This window comes from Eumetopias jubatus, unplaced genomic scaffold (genome assembly GCF_037043125.1).
Source record: "Eumetopias jubatus isolate StellerSeaLion01/CBP00866 unplaced genomic scaffold, mEumJub1_p1.0 scaffold_6, whole genome shotgun sequence".
Taxonomy (NCBI): Eukaryota; Metazoa; Chordata; class Mammalia; order Carnivora; family Otariidae; genus Eumetopias; species Eumetopias jubatus.
Window position 1 is genome coordinate 28,276,347 of NW_028274812.1, and position 21,347 is coordinate 28,297,693.

General features: G+C 39.8%; 1 protein-coding gene across 1 annotated transcript in view; it reads left to right on the forward strand.

The window, feature by feature from the left end:
- Positions 1–21,347, forward strand: part of MAP3K5 (mitogen-activated protein kinase kinase kinase 5) — a 193,940-nt gene that overhangs the window by 35,336 nt on the left and 137,257 nt on the right. The window lies entirely within an intron of this gene.

Below are 21,347 nucleotides of genomic sequence, written 5' to 3' on the forward strand. Positions count from 1 at the left end.
AAAATGTGTCTAGAACCTACCTATACTTTCCTGTCATTACACTACCTCCTCACTGAAACAGCCTCATCTGACACCTGCACTTATGCAGGTCCCGCCTAATCTGTCTCTTTGCTTCTACCCTACCCGAAATCCAGGCTCTGCTCCCCGCAGCAGCTGCCACGATTCACTACCAACTCACGCCCCACAAGCAGACCACCCAGAATCAACCTGGGTTTAGCAAGAAGAAACTTTAGAGATCAACCCAATTTTATTAACTTGGAATTTGACTAAGAAATCACCAGACTGTCCTTGAAACTACCTAGGTTAAATAACCTCCTATAAGAAAGGACAGACTATACATGCTTTTATTGAAAAGATCATTGCAAAACGGCACACGCAGATTTGACCTTTTTCTCAGATGTGTGTGTGTGTGTTCTTTTCTCTGCATGTAGCTGGAAAGCATCGAGCAAAGGAGCAATAGAAAAATGCAGAACAACTGCAGGAAAACTGAGACCTTGGCAAGAGCCAAGTTCATGAATAAAGGGATTTTATCTTCAGAAGTCCTCCTTGTGAATAGGGTGTTGTGATTTTCATGGACAGGATTGTAGGTATTCCCAGAGTCAGGGCATCTCTGTACTCCCAGATCAGAGACCCGGGAAGGGGAGCCATGCAGGGGGAAAATTCCCAGCACCCTCTCTTTCTCCCTACAGCACTCACAGTGAGAGAGCTGGCTGGCCTTTCATTTAACTCCGTGTGCCTGGATAAAACCTCTTTTTTAGGCCACGTGTTATTTCGTTATTGAAAAGTGTGTTCATGAGTTGAGTGTGGGAAGTTGAAAACGCAAGGAAACCAGCTTTCTTCCCCCAAGTGTGTGTGTGTGTGTTGGTGAATGAAATACATGATTATAACTGTGGTGAGTCCTTTTTTTAATAATTTGAAATAGGAAAAAGGAAAAGGAGTCACTATTCAACCAACTTAAAGAAACTTTTCTAAACAGGATACATAACAGATGCAAAAGCTCCAATTAAATTGCTCAAAAATTAAAAATATTTAATAAGTGCCAAGTGTATGGCAGCCTGGCAGCATTCTGAACAGGAGAACTTGGGCTCCATCCAAACACCGCTTACACTGGTCTTCGTTATAAGAGCCATTTATTTCCATTATTATGCAAATTAATGTTTCTTGCCCAAATTTGTAAGGAGCACAATAATGGGTCAAAAATGCTGAAAGAAGCAGTCTGTGCTTTGCTTCTGGACAAGTTGCAGGGTTGACGAATGAGTGAGCATCTTTAAATCAGCTGCCAAATGAGCGACTCTCAGCACTATTGAAAATGAGAATCACCTGATTCTAAAAATCCTAATGCCCACACCACACCCCCTACCCAGTAAATCAGGATCTCTGGAATGAATTTGCAGACTCAGTGTGTTTTACAAGCTCCTAGGTGATTACAACCTGTAGCCAAGGCTGTGAATCATCCTTTCAAATGGCTAGACCTGGGAGCTGTACTTCATCCAACCAGGCTCCAGGTGTGGGCTTGGTGAGTGCAGTGAGGGATGTGGATTGCCCAACACACTGGGGCCGATGGGATTGAAGGGATCTATTTTCTGCTCCCAGAGTGGGGCTGCCAGGTTCCAAACTGTGGTGGCATGGACTAGCTCCTTCCAGCACAATCTCAGGATGTCCAGGGGAGCGCTGTGGCTTCTGCCAAAGGACCCTCTTTGTAAACTCTGACATCATGAACTTCACAGCCTTTTTGCGGGGAGGGACATCCAGGATTCTTTTTTTTTCTTTTAATAGACTTTTAGTTTTTAGAGCAGTTTTAGGTTCACAGTAAAATAGAGAAGGTATGGAGGTGTCCCATATGCCCCCTGCTCCCACACAAGCACAGCCTCCCCCATCATCAGAATCCCCTACCAGAGTGGTATGTTTGTTCAACTGATGAACCTACATTGACCCATCATCACTCAAAATCCATAGTTAACCCATAGTTAACATTAGGGCTCAGATATTGTACATTCTGAGAGTTTTGAGAAAAGCATAATGACATGTATCCACAATTATAGTATCATGCAAATTATTTTGGGTGTTCCAGAAATCCTCTGTGCTCTGACTATTCATCCCTCTCCTCCCTAACTCCTGGCAACCACTGACCTGTTTACTGTCTCCATAATTTTGTCATATAGCGGGAATCATACCCTATGCAATTTTTTTCCAATTGGCTTCTTTCACTAGTAATATGCATTTAAGGTCCCTGCATGTCTTATTTCCTGCCCCTCATTTCTTTTTAGTGCTGAACAGTACTCTATTGTGCGATGTACCACAGTTTGTTTATCCACTTACCTGCTGAAAACATCTTGGTTGCTTCCAAGTTTTGGCAATTATGAATAAAGTTGCAGTAGACATCTGTGTATAGGTTTTTGTGTAGACACAAGTTTTCAGGTCCTTTGGGTAAATACCAGGGAGCATGATTGCTGGATCATAGGGTAAGAGTATCTTTAGTTTTCTAGGAAACTGCCAAACTTCTTCCAAAGTGGCTGTACCAGTTTGCATTTCCACAGCAGTGAATGAGAGTTACTGTTGCTCTGCATCCTCACCAGCATTTGGTGTTGTCAGTATTTTGAATTTTAGCCATTCAAATGGGTATGTAGTGGTATATCACTGTTGTAGTGTGCAATTCCCTAATGATATATGATGTTAAGCATCTTTTCATATGCTTACTTGCCATCTATTTATCTTCTTTGGTGAGGTGCCTATTCAGAAATTTTGCCCATTTTTTAGACTGGCTATGTATTTCCTCATTTTTGAGCTTGCATTCTTTGTATATTTGGGGTAACAGTCCTTTATCAGGTATGCCTTTTACAAATATTTTCTCTTGGTCTGTGGCTTGTCTTCTCATTCTCTTAGCAGCGTCTTTCACAGAGCAGAAGTTTTTAATTTTAATGAAGTCCAGCTTATCATTTATTTCTTTTATGGATCATGCCTTTGGTGTTATATCTAAAAAGTCATTGCCATATCCAAGGTCATCCAGATTTTCTCCTATGATCTCTTCTAGTAGTTTTATAATGTTGCATTTTACATTAGGTCTGTGATCCATTTTGAGTTAGTTTTTGTGAAGGGTATAAGGTCTATATCTAGATCCATTTTTTTGCATGTGAATGTGCAATTGTTCCGGCACTATTTGGTGAAAACGCTATCTTTGCTGTGTATTGCCTTTGCTCTTTTGACTGTATTGATGTGGGTCTGTTTCTGGGTCCTCCATTCTGTTCCATCAGTCTGTTTGTCTTTTCTTTCAGCAATATCACACTGTCTTGGTTGCTGTAGCTTCATAGTAGGTCTTAAAGTTGGGCATTATCAGACCTCCAACTTTGTTCTTCGTCAGTATTGTGTTCACTGTTATTGGTCTTTTTGCCTCTCCCTACAAACTTTGGAATCTGTTTTTCTCCACAAAATAACTTTCCCGGATTTTAGGGCACCTGGGTGGCTCAGTCGTTAAGCGTCTGCCTTCAGCTCAGGTCATGATCACAGGGTCCTGGGATCGAGCCCTGCATCGGGCTCCCTGCTTGGCGGGAAACCTGCTTCTCCCTCTCCCACTCCCCCTGCTTGTGTTCCCCCTCTCGCTGTGCCTCTCTCTGTCAAATAAATAAATAAAATCTTTAAAAAAAATAACTTTCCAGGATTTTAATTGGGATTACATTAACTCTATAGGTCAAGTTAGAAAGAACTGACATCTTGACAATCGTGAGTCTTCCTATTCATGACCATGGACTCTTTATTTACTTCTTTGACTTTCATCAGTTTTATAATTTTCCTCATATAGATCTTGTACACATTTTGTTATATTCATACCTAAGTGTCTCATTTTGGGGATCCTAACGTAAATGGTAATGTGTTTTTAATTTTACATTCCACTTGTTCACTGTGGCATATAGGAAAGCAATTGATGTTTGTATGTTAACATTGAATCCTATAACCTTGCTATCACCACTTATAAGTTCTAAGAATTGTTTTGTCAATTCTTTCAGGTTTTCTATGTAGACAATCATGTCATCTGTGAACTAAGACAGTTTTATTTCTTCCTTCCCAATCAGTATACCTTTTATTTCCTTTCCCTATTATGCTAGTTAGGACTTCTAGTATGATGTTGAAAAGAGTGATGAAGAGGGAACATTTTTGCCCTGTTTCTGAACTTAGCGGGAAAGCTTTTTGTTTGTCACCACTAAGTATGATGTTAGCTGTAGATGTAGGGGTTTTGTGAATGTTTGAGCACAGACTTTTAGTATCCTGATTCAACAGCAAATTGTGAACATCATATTCAAGCTTCCCCAGATGTAAAGTTAGCAATTCAAAGTGGTTACGATTAGAACATTATATATAGAATAATTGCAGTTTTGCCCCCGTACAGGTGTGTGCATGCATGTAAGTGTGTGTATATATGGTAATTATATAGGGAAAAGTTGAGAAGGAAATAAACCAAAATGCTTAGTATCTCCAGGTGATAAATTTTAATAAAAGATCATTTAAATTTGTATAATTTACTGCACTGATACTGAGGGATAGATACACTATTTTTTTGAGAATTGACAACATTGAAATATTTATCACTTTCCTGGATGTAGTTTTATGGTTTCATAAATTGAGTAAAGAGGGTGACATTGCTGGGTTCATGTTGATAGTCCATTTAGCTTTAACTAAGACAGCCTTATTTATAGAAAAGCAAGTGTACATATTATAATGAGTTGTGATGAGAAATCACGTGATGGGAATGCAACATGAAAAAGTAAATAGCAGTTCTAGGAGTGAAAAAAATCACCATTTTAATTTAACTCTTATCTCTTTCTTTTTTTAAGATTTTATTTATTTGGGAGAGAGGGAGAGTGAGCAGTGGGGAGGGGCAGAGGGAGAGAGACAGAGAGAAGCAGACTCCCCGCTGAGCAGGAAACCCAATGTGGGGCTCAATCCCAGGACCTAGAGATCATGACCTGAGCCGAAGGCAGACACTTAACCGACTGAGCCACCCTGGAACCCCGATTTAACTCTTATTTCTAAGAAAAGTGAAAAGTGTGGCTCTTTTTCGAAGTGATAAGATCTAAATAAATGGCAGAAAATTGCTCCGTTGTTCTGCAGCACTCAGACTCCTTCTCACAGGTCTGGGCAGTTTAAGAAAATAATTTGTGTAACACATTTTCTAAAAGCAAGCTAACATAAAACCAAATTCAGGAACTGTAGTAAAAATAGCATCTGGGTTCATAGTGGTGAGAGTATGGATGATGGAATTTCAGGTTTTCAATTTTTCTTTTCTTTTTTTGGTCTCAATCTTGCTCTTTTTTTTGAGATTTTATTTATTTATTTGAGAGAGAGCATGAGCAAGAGAGAGAGAGAAGGAGCAGGGGGAGGGGGAGAGGGAGAGGGAGAAGCAGACTCCCCACTGTGCAGGGGGACCCAGGACTCTGGGATCCTGACCTGAGCCGAAGGCAGATGCTTAATCGACTGAGCCACCAGACACTCCTCGATCTTGCTCCTAAAGAAATCACATGAGAGGAGCAATGGCTGGGGAGAAGATAATCTTTAGATCTGGCTGCCTGGTTTCAACCAGTTCCCAAAGAGCATTTGGGACTTTAGTCCAAAACTCAGGAGACACGTGGTCTGCTGCAAAACCAGCTCTGACTTGTTGATGTCTGAAAGAAACATGACCCTGGCGTGGGTATTTTCAGTCAGAAATGGTGAGTAAAGAGCAGAAACACAGAGAACAAACATAAGCCTTTGGAGGAAGATGTAGTTTCCAGAAAAGGGATTGAAGGTGAAAGAGGGGCAAGGTGAAAAGAGGGAAACGCTCACACGCACACACGCACACACATACACACACAGAAAATGACCATAAAAAAGGTGAAAATTTCCAGCAAAAATGAAATGCATTTTACTGGGAGGAGCAAGGGCTAGAGTGCAGACAATATCTGATTCTACTCCATGCCATTCGTAAAATTTCCCTCATCACCTTGGCCCGGGATATTTGGAAAAAGCAGCTCTGTGTCTGAAAGCAATCTGAGGAATGCCCAGGGCTTAGGTCTTCATCTGATGAAAGCCCCAGGGCCGAGCAGCAGAGAGGGATTCTTACTGAGTTTTTGGCAGCTGCAGGCCCCCTGCTGCCACTGCCCCATGGAAGGTGACAGAGGACTGCCCTTCCTGTTACTCATGGTGACAAAGTGAAGGGGTCTCTACTAGAAAGGACAGGGGAACAGTAGATGGAATCTGGGACTGTTGGAAGCAAACCAGGATATATATTGAGTGGGCTATTCTAGCACCTTCTGAGGGAGGGGCTTGCAGTTATTTACTGTGATCTGTCCTCTTCAAACCCCAAAAGAGTAATGGGTTGTTTCTATATGGCATAAGGCTTTTCTCGAAGATGCTCTTCAACTAGAGATTTTGTCAAAGCAGCGGAAGGGTCTGTTGAAAAGAGTGAAACTCATTGTATGGGTTGCATATCTCCTGGTTACTAAGCCAGAAAAGTACAGAAACCTATCTCTAAATTATTGACAGTTCTCTGTGGTGGGAATAAGGTGTGAGGGTACCTTCCAAACCATGTCCCGCTAATATTTATTAAGGGCTCATTGTTGTTCAGTCCTTTCTGTGACAAGGACTATTATTATCATCATTTGACAGAAACGGGCTGGCGGAAGAGGGGTTTCAGGCCCTGGGGTCCTCAGGAGTGCTTGCTGCACAGCCGAAATGCAGACCTGGGCAGCCTGACTCCAGCCAGCCACACCCTACATTATGGGAGGAACACCCTGCTATTTGTAATGCCTGGTCAGTGCTGATTACAGATGGGCCACATTTATTTTGATCTCCCTTTATTTCTGTACCTCCCTCAGATCCCATCACTTTGCCAAGGAGGCCCTACCAACTAATCCGTTCTCACTGTACCTGTCCAGATGCCCTATATTTTATCATCTCTCCTGGAGGTTGATTTTTCTTTGTGTCTGTCCTGCTTCAGCAACGTGAAGTAAAAGCTGTCTCCTCACCATCAAATGCTTCCTCACCCGGGTTTTCTGTTCAACTATTAGGCACCTCCTGGCTTCTAGTGAATAGACCAACATACCCTTAGCTGTGGGCTTGTGAGGGGAGCTAGTGAAGGGAGCTGAAACTCCCCTGGGACGCAGGTGCAGTGGAGATAATAACAGGGCAGCCCAGAGGTACCTAAGGGAGGGGGGTGTGTTTAGTAAGGCAATTTAGAATGTGTGAAAGCACAAGCAAAATGAAATATCCCCCTTCCTAGTAAGAAAAATGTGTTTACTAAAAAGCGTTTCAAAGAAATGATCGTGCAATTTATTTCACTGCTTGTAAACTTCCTGCAGGAAGCTTGGATAGACAGAGTTATAAGCCTTTCCTCACTCACAGGGAGATTGTACACATGTCCATTCTTAGGTGGTGGAGCAGTTTTTCTGGCGGAGAGAAACTCCTCTATTATGCAATGTCGGGCAGCCAGAAATGCCCTTCCTTCCCAGTCTGTGGCCTGAAAGATGGCCATTTCTCAAGGCTTCCTTTGAAGCTGTTGCCCCTGCAGGGCCTGCTCTGAGACCCCCACCAGAATTAATAACTCCTCATATATACCCCCATCCGAAGATTTACCTACATTTCATTTGACCTCAGACTTCTGCAGCTCACTGGCACTTAGAGAATATAAGCTCATTGCGGGGTTGGTGCTAATTTCTTTGACCCCTTTACAGTACCTTGCACAGAACAGATAATAAATGCTTGTTAAACAAATGCGAGAGCCAAGGAAGCATTTCCAGAATGCCTGCTGGCTGGGATTGAAGCAAGGTTAAGAAACCGGAGCCTCCAGCGTGGTGTGATGAGAGGCTATTGAAAGGCTCTAAGGAGGGTATAACTTAGTGGGGAGTACATGGAGGGGGGCTGCCACCATGTCTGTTCCTCTCTGGTCTGCTGCTGTGTCTGGACTGGGCTTGTCCCATCTTCACCAGCGGAGGGCTGCTGAGGGGATCGGTTCTTCCCCATCTCCATCTCAGTATGGCTGGCCTTTGAGGTGTCCTGACAGCTCCCGTTTTAAGTGACGTTTTTATAATCACATTAATCTGTCACATTTAAACAAACCTTAACCTTCCTAGAGAGTTAAGCGAATTCCTGACATTTGATTTTAATTGGAAGGGGGGAAAAAAAAGGATCCAGACTATTCTATTACGGTCAGTTAAGGTCAGCCACCTAAGTCAGCAAAAAAAGGATTCCTTAACAATGAATCATTTTAATTCTACTCAATCTCTCCAGTGGGTCATCCTCAAGAAAGAAGCTTTAAAACCCCCCAAATGAATTGTTGAACTCCAAAGCAATGTCAACATGTAAGCAGTGGAGGGAAATCATTCCTGGCAGAGTCATAGTTACACATCTGCTGTGTGAACAGAATTACAGATCCCCTTTGAAGAAGATGTAGGAATCTGAACACAAACAATTCACATTTTGACTAGATGCTAATTATTTATTAGGTGTTGAAAGTGACTTTGAGGGAGTACAAAGATCAGAGAAGCAGAGCATCTCTTGGAGATGTTGGAGATGTTGATGAGTTCTGACTCAGAGGTCTCCGCTTGTTGACCCTGAGAATCCTGGAGCACAGAGCAGCTCCTGGGCACTCACCCAGGCTTCTTAGATCCAACTGGGTTTATGAGTACAAGGGATGACAGCCATCAATGCAAGAAGGAAAAAAAAAAAAAGCCTTTCAAACTGGCCTGCTCACTAGGGCGAGTATTTCTGCCAAACAAGTAGTGTGGGGGCTGGGTTTCTTTCATTTTATTACCTGTATCCTTCCTGTAGCAGGCTCATGTTTAGTGTTTATTGCTTGCAAGTAAATTGCTTATTACGTGAGGAGTAACACTCTTTGATAAAGAATGCATATATTGTGTGGGACCGTATACAAACAGTTCACTTTTTAATTTTTTTAAATTTTTATTTATTTTTTTTAAGAGATTTTATTTATTTGAGAGAGAGAGAGATCATGAGCAGGGGGAAGGCAGAAGCGGACACCCCGCTGAGCAGGGAGCCCGATGCAGGGCTCGATCCCAGGACCCTGGGATCATGACCTGAGCCAAAGGCAGAGCTTAACCGACTGAACCACCCAGGCCCCCAACAGTTCACTTTTTTAAATCTCTACACCGTAAGGGTTCCTGCCGCAGTCTCTTATCACACTTTGAGTGATTTCTTTCATATCATCAAAAATCTTGTCAGTTGTCAAATTTTCTCATGAATGTCATGATTTTTTGAAGTTTGTTTTAGTCAGAATCCAAATAAGTTATATACATGGTAATTGACAGTGTTCCTAAAGTCTTTATTATCTTTTTTCTCCCTCTTTCTTGCTCTCCCACTCCCAATGGTTTTGTGAGGAAATTTGGTCATTTTTCCTACAGACTTTTTCGTCCTCTCAATTTTGTTGATTGTATCCCTGTGCTACACTGTTAGTAACTCTTATCGTTTATGTAGACATAACACACATACGCTGCAGCTCTTTCCCCAGAATGTGAAAAATCTCAGAACAACCTCAAACATGAACAAAATTGCCATGGTTTATGGCCATTTTTGCCAGAGAACATGGTCAGATCATGTTTCCAGTGTTCCCTGGCTACCTTCTGCTGTCTCTGTGTGGAAAAGTTGTAAATGTATAAAACAGTTAGGAATAATAGGTCACTCAGGATGCACATCTGTTGAAGCACAATCAGATTCTCTTCAAAAATTGTCACAAATCAACTCTTGCAACCATATACAACCCTACACAACTTAACACAAGTGCCAATTAAAAGAGGCAGATTATTGGGTCCAGTTGGCAAGGAGGACTCTTGTGTAAGATTCTGATACAAAGGGCTATGCTGTGTGCTCGGGAACTTCACCGAGGCAGGAATGAAGACAGCCTTGCTGATTTAATTAAATTAAATATGAGAGACCCCTCTCCCCCAAAATGGTGTGTACGTTAACCACAGTAAAAGCTATAGTAAACTCTAAAAGATCCTGTCCAAAATTTTAGGAATAGCTTTTTCAGCACCTGGTGAAAATAGATTGATTACTTAAGTACTGAAATTTGTTATATAAAATGAGTTTATAGAGATCTAAATTTATGATTATAGACTCTCAGCCCAGTACACCTTTAGGAAATGTAATAATTTCAGAGAGAAAAATAGTTTTCAATGGGGATAAAGAAATTTTTACCATCAAAGCCACTTCAAATCCTATTTCTGCTTATAATGTGCAGCGTGGTCCTGTCACATAATAAACCTGAGAGTTAATTTTGACTTATACTTTTCTTATATTCCCTACTCTTTATAGATCATTGACCAGGTCTATTGTTCTTGCCATTACATTAAAAAATAAATTCTTAAGGTGTAATCTGGACCATAGCTATTTTAACTTGGAAAGAGAATGACACTTTTTGATGTAGGGCCTGCTTCTATTTGTTTAATAAGCAGAATGATTTTGAGGACTGCTATGCCCACACCCAGGAAAGGATCACTTTATAAAGCACTTGCTATGCACCAAAGACCTAAATTGTGATTTCTCTGCTTTCCTTGTGCACTGATAGGAAGGATTCTCTTGAAGACTGAATCTAGTTAGAGCATTTTTACAGGGCTCTCTTAATAACACTTCCTATGCCACCATCAAAGTGCTCTGTACTAGGAATTTTTTAAGAATAGGAAAGAAGGATTCTTTATTACCCTGGTCTTCTTTGTGGCCAAGAATATTCATTGATGATACTGAAATTTTAATATCTGGGTAAGACCTGTCTATAGCCAGAAAGCAGAATAAAACTGAAATCTATTCTCTGTCTTCCCTCTTTTCATCAAAGGCTCCTTTATTTTCATCTTAGAAGTTAAGGGGAAAAAATAGAGTTTTTGGTTCTCTTAAGGCTTGGTTCACGTCTTGCTTCTGTCGGCTATAGTAATTAGCATTCTTACTATCACAAGCGGTAGAAATGCTGACATAAATTCCTTTTAAAAAAGAAATGGTTCATTAGTTGCATATAAGACCCAGTGCTCATCACATCACTACATCAGAAACTAATGATGTACTATATGTTGGCTAATTGAACATAAAAAAAAAAAAAAGAACAAAGAAAGAAAAAGAAATGGGACCACAGCTTCCCAGAGCAGAGGTGGTACTGCCTTCAGGCATGTTTCCAGTGATGTCCACAGGACGCAGGCTCGTCCCTGCTGTCCCTGGGCTGGGGTTTGCTTTCTGTTGGCCACAGCACCCCAGCTCTATTGCACAGAGTCACCACCTAAATGGAAGGATCTCATTATTCTTCCTTTTACTTCATTATTTCTTGGCCTTTGCCTTTCATTACCTCCCTTCTTCTTGCCCTTCAACGATCCCTTCTTTTTTCTAAGGCTGACTTTTCTCCCCAACTTAAATCTAAACCTGTCTTATGTGAGAATATAGAGATTGTCTCCAATCTCTATATCAGAGAGCAATTAGCAATTCCGCCCCCCCCCTTAAAATCTTCCTCTTTCTATTCATGTTCAAGGCCTCCACTTAACAACTAAAACGCTTTAGATCTTTCTTACCCCATTAAAGTATTGTCTGATCTCTTGGTTTCCATATTGAATGTAAAAATCTCTACTGTGGATCTTAGTAAATGTTAATGCTCTTCCTTTCTCTTCCTCTTCTGGAGACTTGTCTGTGCTCCTTACCTCCATTCCCTCACCTCAAATTCAACAGTTCTGCTCTACTCACCTTCTAAATCCTCGTGGTAGGCTGGAAAACGATCCTTACCCCTATGCTCCAGTGTCTATGCCAAAACCCTGAGACGGGTGAATGTGACCTTATTTGGAAAAAGGGTCTTTGCAGTCATGATTAAATGAAGGGTCTTGATAATGGGGTGATCTTGAATTAGTGGGATGGGCCCTGTCTGCCATCGGAAGTGTCTTTCTAAGAGAGAGGCAGAGTGCAGTTGGAGACCACAGGCACACACACAACAAGCCAAGGAATGCCCAGAACTGCTAGACTGTGGAAGAGGCAGGGCATAGATTCTGCTCTAGACCCTCCAGAGGTAACACAGCCCTGGCCCTACTGACACTTTGATCTGGGGACATCGTCGAGCCTGTAAAACTGTGAAAGAGCAACTTGTGTGTTGCTTCAGGGACCAAGTTTATGGGACTTTGTTGTAGTGGCTACAGGACACTAAATACAGTCCTCTTTTAACATCCTTGGCAAAATTATTAACCAGAGAATAACTGATTTTCACAGAGTGAACGTGCCTGAATCGCCAGCACCCAGATCAAGAGGCAGAACCCTAGCAGCTCTCCAGAAGACCTCCCTGAGTCCCCTTCCAGCCATTGTCCTCCACCAAAGTGTCTGCTGTTTTGACTTTTTTTTTTAAGATTTTATTTATTTATTTTGACAGAGAGAGAGAGAGACAGTGAGAGAGGGAACACAAGCAGGGGGAGTAGGAGGGGGAGAAGCAGGCTTCCCGCGGAGCAGGGAGCGCGATGCGGGGCTCGATGTGGGGCTCGATCCAAGGACCCTGGGATCATGACCTGAGCCGAAGGCAGATGCTTAACAACTGAGCCACCCAGGCACCCCTGTTTTGACTTTTAATACCAAATATTTGAACCTTGTATAAACAGAATCATAAAATATCTACTCTTTTGAATCCAGGTTCTTTCAACAGTCTGTGAGATTCATTCATGTTGTCACGGGTAGTCATAGATTTTTTCATTCTCACTGCTGTATGGTATCCATTGGCTCTGTATAGCATACTTTATTTCTTCTTCTGTTGATGGTTTGTAGCTAGTGCTGTTATGAACATTTATTACATGTATTTTGATGAACTATGTTTCTATTGGGTATATGATGAGGAAGGAATTTCCTGAATCATAGATGCCTTTTCATTTTTCTCTTTATTGTCTAAGTTGTCAATCTCATCCATACCTGCTACTTAACTATTACATCACCATGACTCTTAACTCTGATTCTGATCTCTGCTGAGATTCGAAATGTGTCAGTTAGAAACACACACACGCATGCACGTTTAATGTGTCTCAATCCAAACTCAAGTTTCTACCAAAAAAAAGTATTTTTTCTTGTGTCCCTTGTGTTAATGGCAAGCCATAAATGTTAACCATTCAAGTTTGAAATAGAATCAGCTTTAATTCTTTCTTTATCCTGCATCCACCAAATCCCTAAAGCCTCTTGAACTCCTTGCCATATCATCTCTGTCTTAGTTTAGGGGCACACTCTCCTTTAAATGACTCCTCACTGATCTCCCAGCTTCCAGTCTGTTTTGTCTATCATCCATCCACAAAATCTAGGTTTATCTTCCCCAGACTTTGATGCTGCTATACCCCTTCTCAAAACTCATAGATATGGATGGATCACCATTGATTATAGGATCAAGTCAAAATTCTTTATGTGGGCTTTGTGTGTTTTCATAATTTGACTTCAAACTCATTTCTATGAGTAATTATTCATATGTGGCTTCATTGGGAATATTATATTTTAGCACTGTCTTCGATAACATTTTTATGTTAAATTGTTCAAAGGGCTCCTATTAACATCTCTTTATTTGAGAGAGAGAGTGTGTGTGAGCATGAGCAGGGGGAAGGGCAGAGAGAGAAGGAGACTCCCCACTAGCAGGGAGCTTGACGTGGGGCTCTATCCCAGGACCCTGGGATCATGACCTGAGCCAAAGGCAGACACTTAACCGACTTGAGCCACCCAGGTGCCCCCCTATTAATATTTCTTATAATGGCTCCTTATAATAACCATATATTGAGAGTTTGCTGTGCCTAGTGCACATGTAATCCTAACAACAGTTTTGTACAGTAAATACCTGTTATTATTCTCCAATGACAGTTGAGGAAACCAAAGCTCAGTGAACTTAAGGTCTTGTCCAAGGTCATCCATCCAGAAACTTAATTAGGATTCAAGTACTGGAAGTCATGAGGCAGCTTGTCTGCCATTTGCACATTTATCACTCCTCTCAAGGCCCCTGGAGATCAGGAGAAGGTTCCCCTTCCAGCTTTTCACTTCTGTGGTGTGCTTTTCTGAGTCTGCATCTCTTCCTGGCAGAGAGCTGTGGTTCTGGGTCATCCCCCTCTGGGATGGCTGCCTTCTATGGTTATGTGGTAATTTGCCCCTCACATTCTCTAAAGCTGGAGCATCATGAACTGGATTCTTGCGGCCGTTGTCTGGGCCAGGGGACTTTAGTTTTTATATACCAGTCTTGTTTGGTTCTGCTCCCTCCACCTCTCCTCCCTTCTTCCCCCTTTTTCTCTCCCTTTGTCTCTTTCTCTAGGCTTCTCCCTCCCCTCCCCCTTCCTTTTATAGGTGCCGTGGCTCTCAACATTTTTAAAAGCCAACTTCTGGAGGTTGATCACCTCTGATCACCTACCTCCCAGTCCTCACTTTCTAGGTTTAAAAAAAAATCAACACCTCTTGTGTAATAAACAAGCATTAAACAAGCAAATTAAGCTGGGGTGGGGACATTATGTATATATTTGTTTTAGCAATATAAGAGTGATTCATGTTTGAGTCATTATGCATACATTTATTGGAGTTTAGTGATGAAGAAATTATGGGCCAAAATGTTTACTGTTGACACAAATATGTATCATTATACATGATAGGGTTAACTAAATAATGTACAGGAAAATAGAATACTGATGAAGCTACAGGAGTAGTAATTCATAGCAGGAATTGCTAAACCATGAGTAATTCAAGACAACAATGATGGTAGATTATTCTTTTGTCCTTCATGAAAATCACAACAGTTTTAGCTTTGCAATAGGAGGTTTGCAATTTCCCAACATTGTATATCTGCCAAATTTTAGTAAACTGACTCTGAGTCTCTAGGAGACTCTACCAGGGCACTACTAGGTCATAAGTAACATTTTAGTAATTTACGTACGGTAGATTCTTTGTAATTAACCCTTATTTATTAATAATATAGAAAAATTAATGGAGGGGGCACCTGGGTGGCTCAGTCAGTTAAGCGTCTGCCTTCAGCTCAGGTCATGATCTCAGGGTCCTGTGATCAAGCCCCACGTCGGGCTCTCTGCTCAGCGGGGAGTCTGCTTCTCCCTCTGCTCATTCTCTTTATCTCTCTCTCTCTCTAGTAAATAAAGAATCTTAAAAAAAGAGAAAAATCAATGAGATGCAAGATATACTTCCCTTAAGAATCTAAGATGGGATAAGCATTTGGGGGTTAGTATCTGCCCTTTAGGGGATCTCAGTTGGTTCACCCATTCAGAATTCCATTGGGAACTGACTCAGTTTCCTACAGAGGTTTGCTTCATTGCTCTGACCAAGTCTCAGGCACCTTGCCCCTTTCCTTTTCCTACAGTGCCTTTGATGTACAGGGCTTTTGTTTTTTTGTCTGCAATTTGAGGTGCTCCACTCCCAACTGCACTGCCTGCTGATGCCTCTTTCACGTCGGCTTCCATCATCCCTTCCACCAGGGCTGGCCTCCCTGGCCCCTGAACGTCACCCTCTGTACATCCCCAGTGCTGGCCTCATTCTGCCCTATGTTGGTATCTGCCAACTCGTGTTTCTGTCCCACAAGAGATCGCAAAAACCATATCCAGTTAATTTTTTCTTTTGACTTTCATAACAGCAAATAACAAAACTTTTTATATAGTAAGTGCTCAGGACATTTGTAGAATTAAATTGGCACTGGTGGGTCATCTTGGGAGATTAACCCGTCATGACTGAATGGCTAGTTCTGTGTGATAACTTAGGAAGTCTCCATTGATAATGGAATTTTGGAGTACTTTGTAGACTATAGTACAAGCAAAATCACTACTGGCCTCTTGCTTTGTCATCAGTGATCTAATGCCTAAGGAAAACATTGAATAGATAAAAAGTAACTGAACATTAATGTTCTGCTTCAACTCTGCTTTTTACAAGCAACAGAAGCTCATGTGAGATAGCTAACTAACAGATATGGTATTATAAAGGAAAAATTAAATTAAAAAAACAAACACAGACCATGAACCACTGCCATTTAATGACCAAAATGCAATTAGGCACAACAGTTTTATGTTATTGCCCTAAAAATTTATTATGCTTTAATAACCCCTGGTAAACCTAATTTTGTGCTCCATTTGACATTAACCCAGTTAGAAGAAAGGAAAAAAACAATACCTTAGGTAAAAATGTAAGATTTTTGTACCTTTGTCTATATTTTTAAATAGACATAGTCTTTAGTTTTTAAGTGTAGCAGTTTTACTCACAATATTACCATAAAAACTCAATCAGAAAATTATTAAGTTCATTTGGTCACAAAATACATGACAGAAATATATGCTTTGGTCCCCAAATCTTCTTTGCACCTCTAAATTTATGCTGTGACCTTGAGAACCTCCATATCCTGTAAGTATAGGGTGTGGCTCAGTGAAGAGTTAAGAGCATGGATTCTCCAGCTACATTGCTTGAGGTCAAATCCTTCAAAGGGTAGAAGTGGTGCCACTACTTCCCAGCTGATTTTGGACGGATTACTTATACATTCTCTGCCTCTGTGTCCTGAAATAATAATATTACCTACCACAAAGGAGTATTATGAAGATCGAGTTAATATTTGATAAGCATATAGTTCCTGGCACATCGTAATTACTAAATACATGTTTGTGAAATAAAGTGGATGAAGTGTAACTCATATGAATGAGTTACAAGAATTGTGGAGTATCAGGTGTTTGTTTATTATAAGTACATAATTTTTTTTTTGCATTTTAGACATGATTTAAGATCATTTCATAAGGAAGATAATTTTCACCTGTTTATTCTACTACTTTTGAGAAGATAGTCATCAGAGTCAGGAGGTAGCCATGATAAGATGATATTTTTGTTAAATAATGAAATGTTCCTATTTTAAAAATGCTGTTACTGGAAGCCCCAGCCAGTATAACCAGGTAAAACAAGACACACAACAACAAAAATCCCAAACCATAAAAGATACACAGAGGGGCACCTGGGTGGCTCAGATGGTTAAGCGTCTGCCTTCGGCTCAGGTCATGATCCCAGAGTCCTGGGATCGAGTCCCGCATCGGGCTCCCTGCTCGGCGGGGATCCTGCTTCTCCCTCTGCCTCTCTCTCTCTCTCTCTCTCTGACTCTCGTGAATAAATAAATAAAACATTAAAAAAAAAGATACACAGATTAGAAAGGAAGAAATAAAACCATTTCTAGTTTCAAACGACATGATTCTTCAAGTAGAAAATCCCAGAACATGTGCAAAAAAAAAAAAAAAAGCTTCTGGAACAAATAAATGAGCTTAGCAAAGTCTCAGGATAGAAGGTCAACATATAAAAATCAACTGTATTTTTACAAACTAGGAACGAACAACTGGGATTTGAAATTTAAAAAATACCATCTATAATAGCATCAAAAAATTGAAACATTTAGGTATAAACCTCACAAAATACATGCAGAAACCGTGTATTGAAAATTATAAAATACTCAGGAAAAAATCGAAGACCTAAATAAATGGAGAGATATACTATATTCATGGATGGAAAGACTCAATACATGAAGATGTCAGTTCTCCCCAGAATGATCTATAGATTTAATACACAATATCAGTCAAAATCCCAGGAGGATTTTTTTTGTAGCTATCAACTGATAGCTCTCAGCTATCAATGATTCTAAAACTTATACAGGAAAGCAAATAGAACTAAACACTTTTGGAAAACAGAAGAATAGAGTTGGAAGACTCACAGTGGTTAATTTCAGTACCTACCATTTATCAAAACAGTGTAGTGTTGTTGGCAAAAGATAGACACATAGATCGATGGAACAGAATAACCCAACTACAGACCCACACAAATGTATCCAATTGGTGTTTGACAAAGAAGCAGAAACGATTCAACAGAGAAAGGAGAGTCTACAACAAATATGAACCTTGACCCACACCCCATACAACAAATATGAACCTTGACCCACACACCCCACATCATTTACAACGTTTATTTTAACATGGATCATAGACCAAAATGTAAAATGTAAACTTCTAGAAGAAAACTAGGGAGAAAACTTTCTCTAGGGAGAAAACTTTCTCTAGGGAGAAAACTTTTGTGACCTTGGGTTAGGCAAAGATTTTTTTAAGATACCACACCTAAAACACAATCATAAAAGAAAAAAATTGATGCCTTGGACTTAAAGTTAGAAACTTCTGCTTTTCTAAAAATACTGTTAGCAGATTGGAAAGACAGGTCACAAACCCGGAGAAAGTATTTGCAAATCCCCTTATTTGACCAAGGAAAAATATTTAGATGATATAAAGAACACACAAACCTTGACAATAAGAACAAATTCAACAATTTAAGAAATAGGGCACAAACTTTGATCACTTCACCAGAGAAGACAGAAGAGTACATTTTATGCCATGGAAATTAAAAAATACATTTAGACAAGAATATAAGCCTATTAGAACCCATCAGTCATCTGAACCTGAAGTAGAAAAAAATCTTTTTCTGAGTCATCATACTGTATTCAGTATTTTAAAATTATACAAACAAGCATTTTTAAAGTTCTATACAGCATCCAAAAATGGAGCTATTCCTGCTTAGATGTTCAGACCTGATGAATACGCCTTATTTTGCTTGTACCATTTATTTTGAATGTCTAGTTTCTCTCTTCATCCCAGTGCCTTCTGCAGTGCCTTTATTAATTTTAGCGTCAGGAGCCCATTTTCTGGAAATCACCCATTTCCCCTCTTCTTGTGGTGACTTTAATTTAGCTAGTATTTTTCTTTGCATGGCTCTCATTTATATTTTTTGTCAACTACTGTTCCATTTGGTTTCTTTCAGCCCCATTTTACGCTGTCTCTTGATTTTCAAGCGCTGTGACTGAGAGCAAGCGGTTGGCATCGGTGGGAGGAGGAAGCAGTGTGGGTGCAGGAGGCAGATGGGGCGTGTAGGTGGGATGCAGTGACTCATTATCTCATGTGTTGATTTTTGATGTAGAAATGTTAAGGACCCCAAAAGAAAACTCTCTCTTTGTGTTATAGAGCCTGTAAGTCATTTTAGCCTTGAAAAAAAAAAAAATCTTTTGAAGCTCCTTTGCCTCTTTCATAACCTCACTAAATCCTCTGTGTCTTCAGCCTCCGTTTGATCTGATTTATGTCTCCTTCACAGAATGTGAATTCTAATCTCACGTTCATTAGTAGACAAGGCCGACTGCATCAAACAGCTTCTTGAGAGTCTGCATTGTTTTTTTGGTGCTGCAGTGTGGTTTTACATTCAGTCACTCGGGTTTTTAGTGTTATTTTTCTTTTATTTTGGTGGGTTCCTAAATTATTAAAGCAATCAATGTTCATAAGAGAAATGGTAAAAAAAAATAGAGAGGGAATAAAGAAAAAATAATGCACAGTGCCATTGCACAGCTATGATCATGGTTTACATTTGGTGTACAATTTTCCAGACTTTTTTTATTCACATATGTATATTCACGTAGAATACATACATTATAATGTATTATATCTTGATTTTTTTTACTTAATATACCTTGAGTTTACCTCCATTGCTAAATATTCTTCTACAATATAGTTTGCTTTTTTAAGTTATTTTAATTCCAGTGTAGTTAACATGTAGTGTTATGTTAGTTTCAGGTGTACAATATAGGCAACAATATAGTTCTCAATGATGCATAATAAACCACTATTTGAATCTAACTATGTACCTACCTACCTATCTATCTGCCTACCTGCCTAACCATTTTCCTATTAATGGATATTTAGGTATTTTCCATTTTATTGTAAAAAAATTATTTCAGTCGACATACTAACAAGGAAACTTGCCACATTTATAGGCATTTTTTTAGGGTAAAATTCTTAGAAATGGAGCTATAGGGTCAAAAAGTGTGCATAACTTTAAGGATTGAGGTCTCCTGGGAAGTCTGAAATTCTCCTTGGCATGTCGGAGTGTCATTTCTCTGCATCTCCATTGGACATTCTTTAATTTTTTTGACTACTTGTTAGACAAAAAAAAAAAAAAAAAGGCACTTTAGAGTGCGTTTATTAGGGGTTGCCTGGGTGGCTCGGTCATTAAGTATCTGCCTTCAGCTCAGGTCCTGGGATCGAGCCCCGCATCGCATCTGGGCTCCTTGCTCAGCAGGAAGTCTGCTTCTCCCTCTCCCGCTCCTCCTGCTTGTTTTCCTGCTCTCACTATCTCTCTCTCTGTCAAATAAATAAAAAATCTCAAAAAAATGTGCATTTATTAGTAGTGAGGTATAGTTTTTTGTATATTTATTTACCATTTTAGTTATTCTTTTCAAGTTTGTCTGCTCATGCCCATAGCCTAATTTTCTATTATAATGTCTTTATGGTTGCTTCTTTGTTCTAAACTGACCAATAAGAGATGATTTGTAGTGATATTAACCTTTCATCTATCACATATTGCAAATACGTTTAACAAATTAGCATCATCTGTTAAATTTGCTGTAAGGTATGTTAACATTTTCAGTGTAATTGTGATTGGAATTGTTTTGCCGTTATATTTTCCAGACACTTACTATAAGTACAAAGGGAGCTCTTGATTTTCATAATAATTTTGCATCTCAACACCTTATTAAATTATATTATTGCTTATAATAGTTATTTAGTTGATTTTACTGGGGTTTCTTCGTTGACAAGCAAAACATCTGCAAGTAATGATAATTGTGTATTTCATTTTATGGTATTACATCTCCTTACTTTGTGAAATCTTACTGCATTATCTGGGATTTTCAGAAAGCCAACTAGTAGTAGGAATAATTGGCTGCCTTGTCTTTTTCCTGATTTTCATGGAATACTTATAAACACAAAGTTGGCAGTTGCTGTGAAAAATATATATATATACATATATATATGTATATATATATATAGTTTTTTTTAGAGATTGAGACTGAAAGAGAGCAGGGGGTTGGAGGGGCAGAGGGGGAGAGAGAGAGAGAGAGAATCCCAAACAGGCTCCATACCCAGCCTGGAGCCTGGCGTGGGCTGGATCTCACAACCCTGAGATCATGACCTGAACCCAAAATCAGGAGTCAGATGCTCAACTGAGTGAGCTACCCAGGCGCCCCAGACTATATATTATTTTTCATGTTAAAGGAGTGCTCTTCTATTTTTATTTTGCAATTATTTTTAATAAGAAATGGGTTTTGAATTTTAATTAAAGCACTTGGGGCATCTGTGGAGATGCGATGATTTTTTTTTTTTCCATTGACCTATCCCTGCATTCCCAAAATAAATTTTAAACCCATGATCTAGTTTTCTTATAGTAGAATGTTTGGTGCATTTTTTTTCATTTTTATTTCATATTTTTGCCCATGTATAAATTGAGTTTGAGACTGACCTCTATTTCATTTTTTTTTGACATTAATGTCAAATATTGGTATCAGGTTTATACCA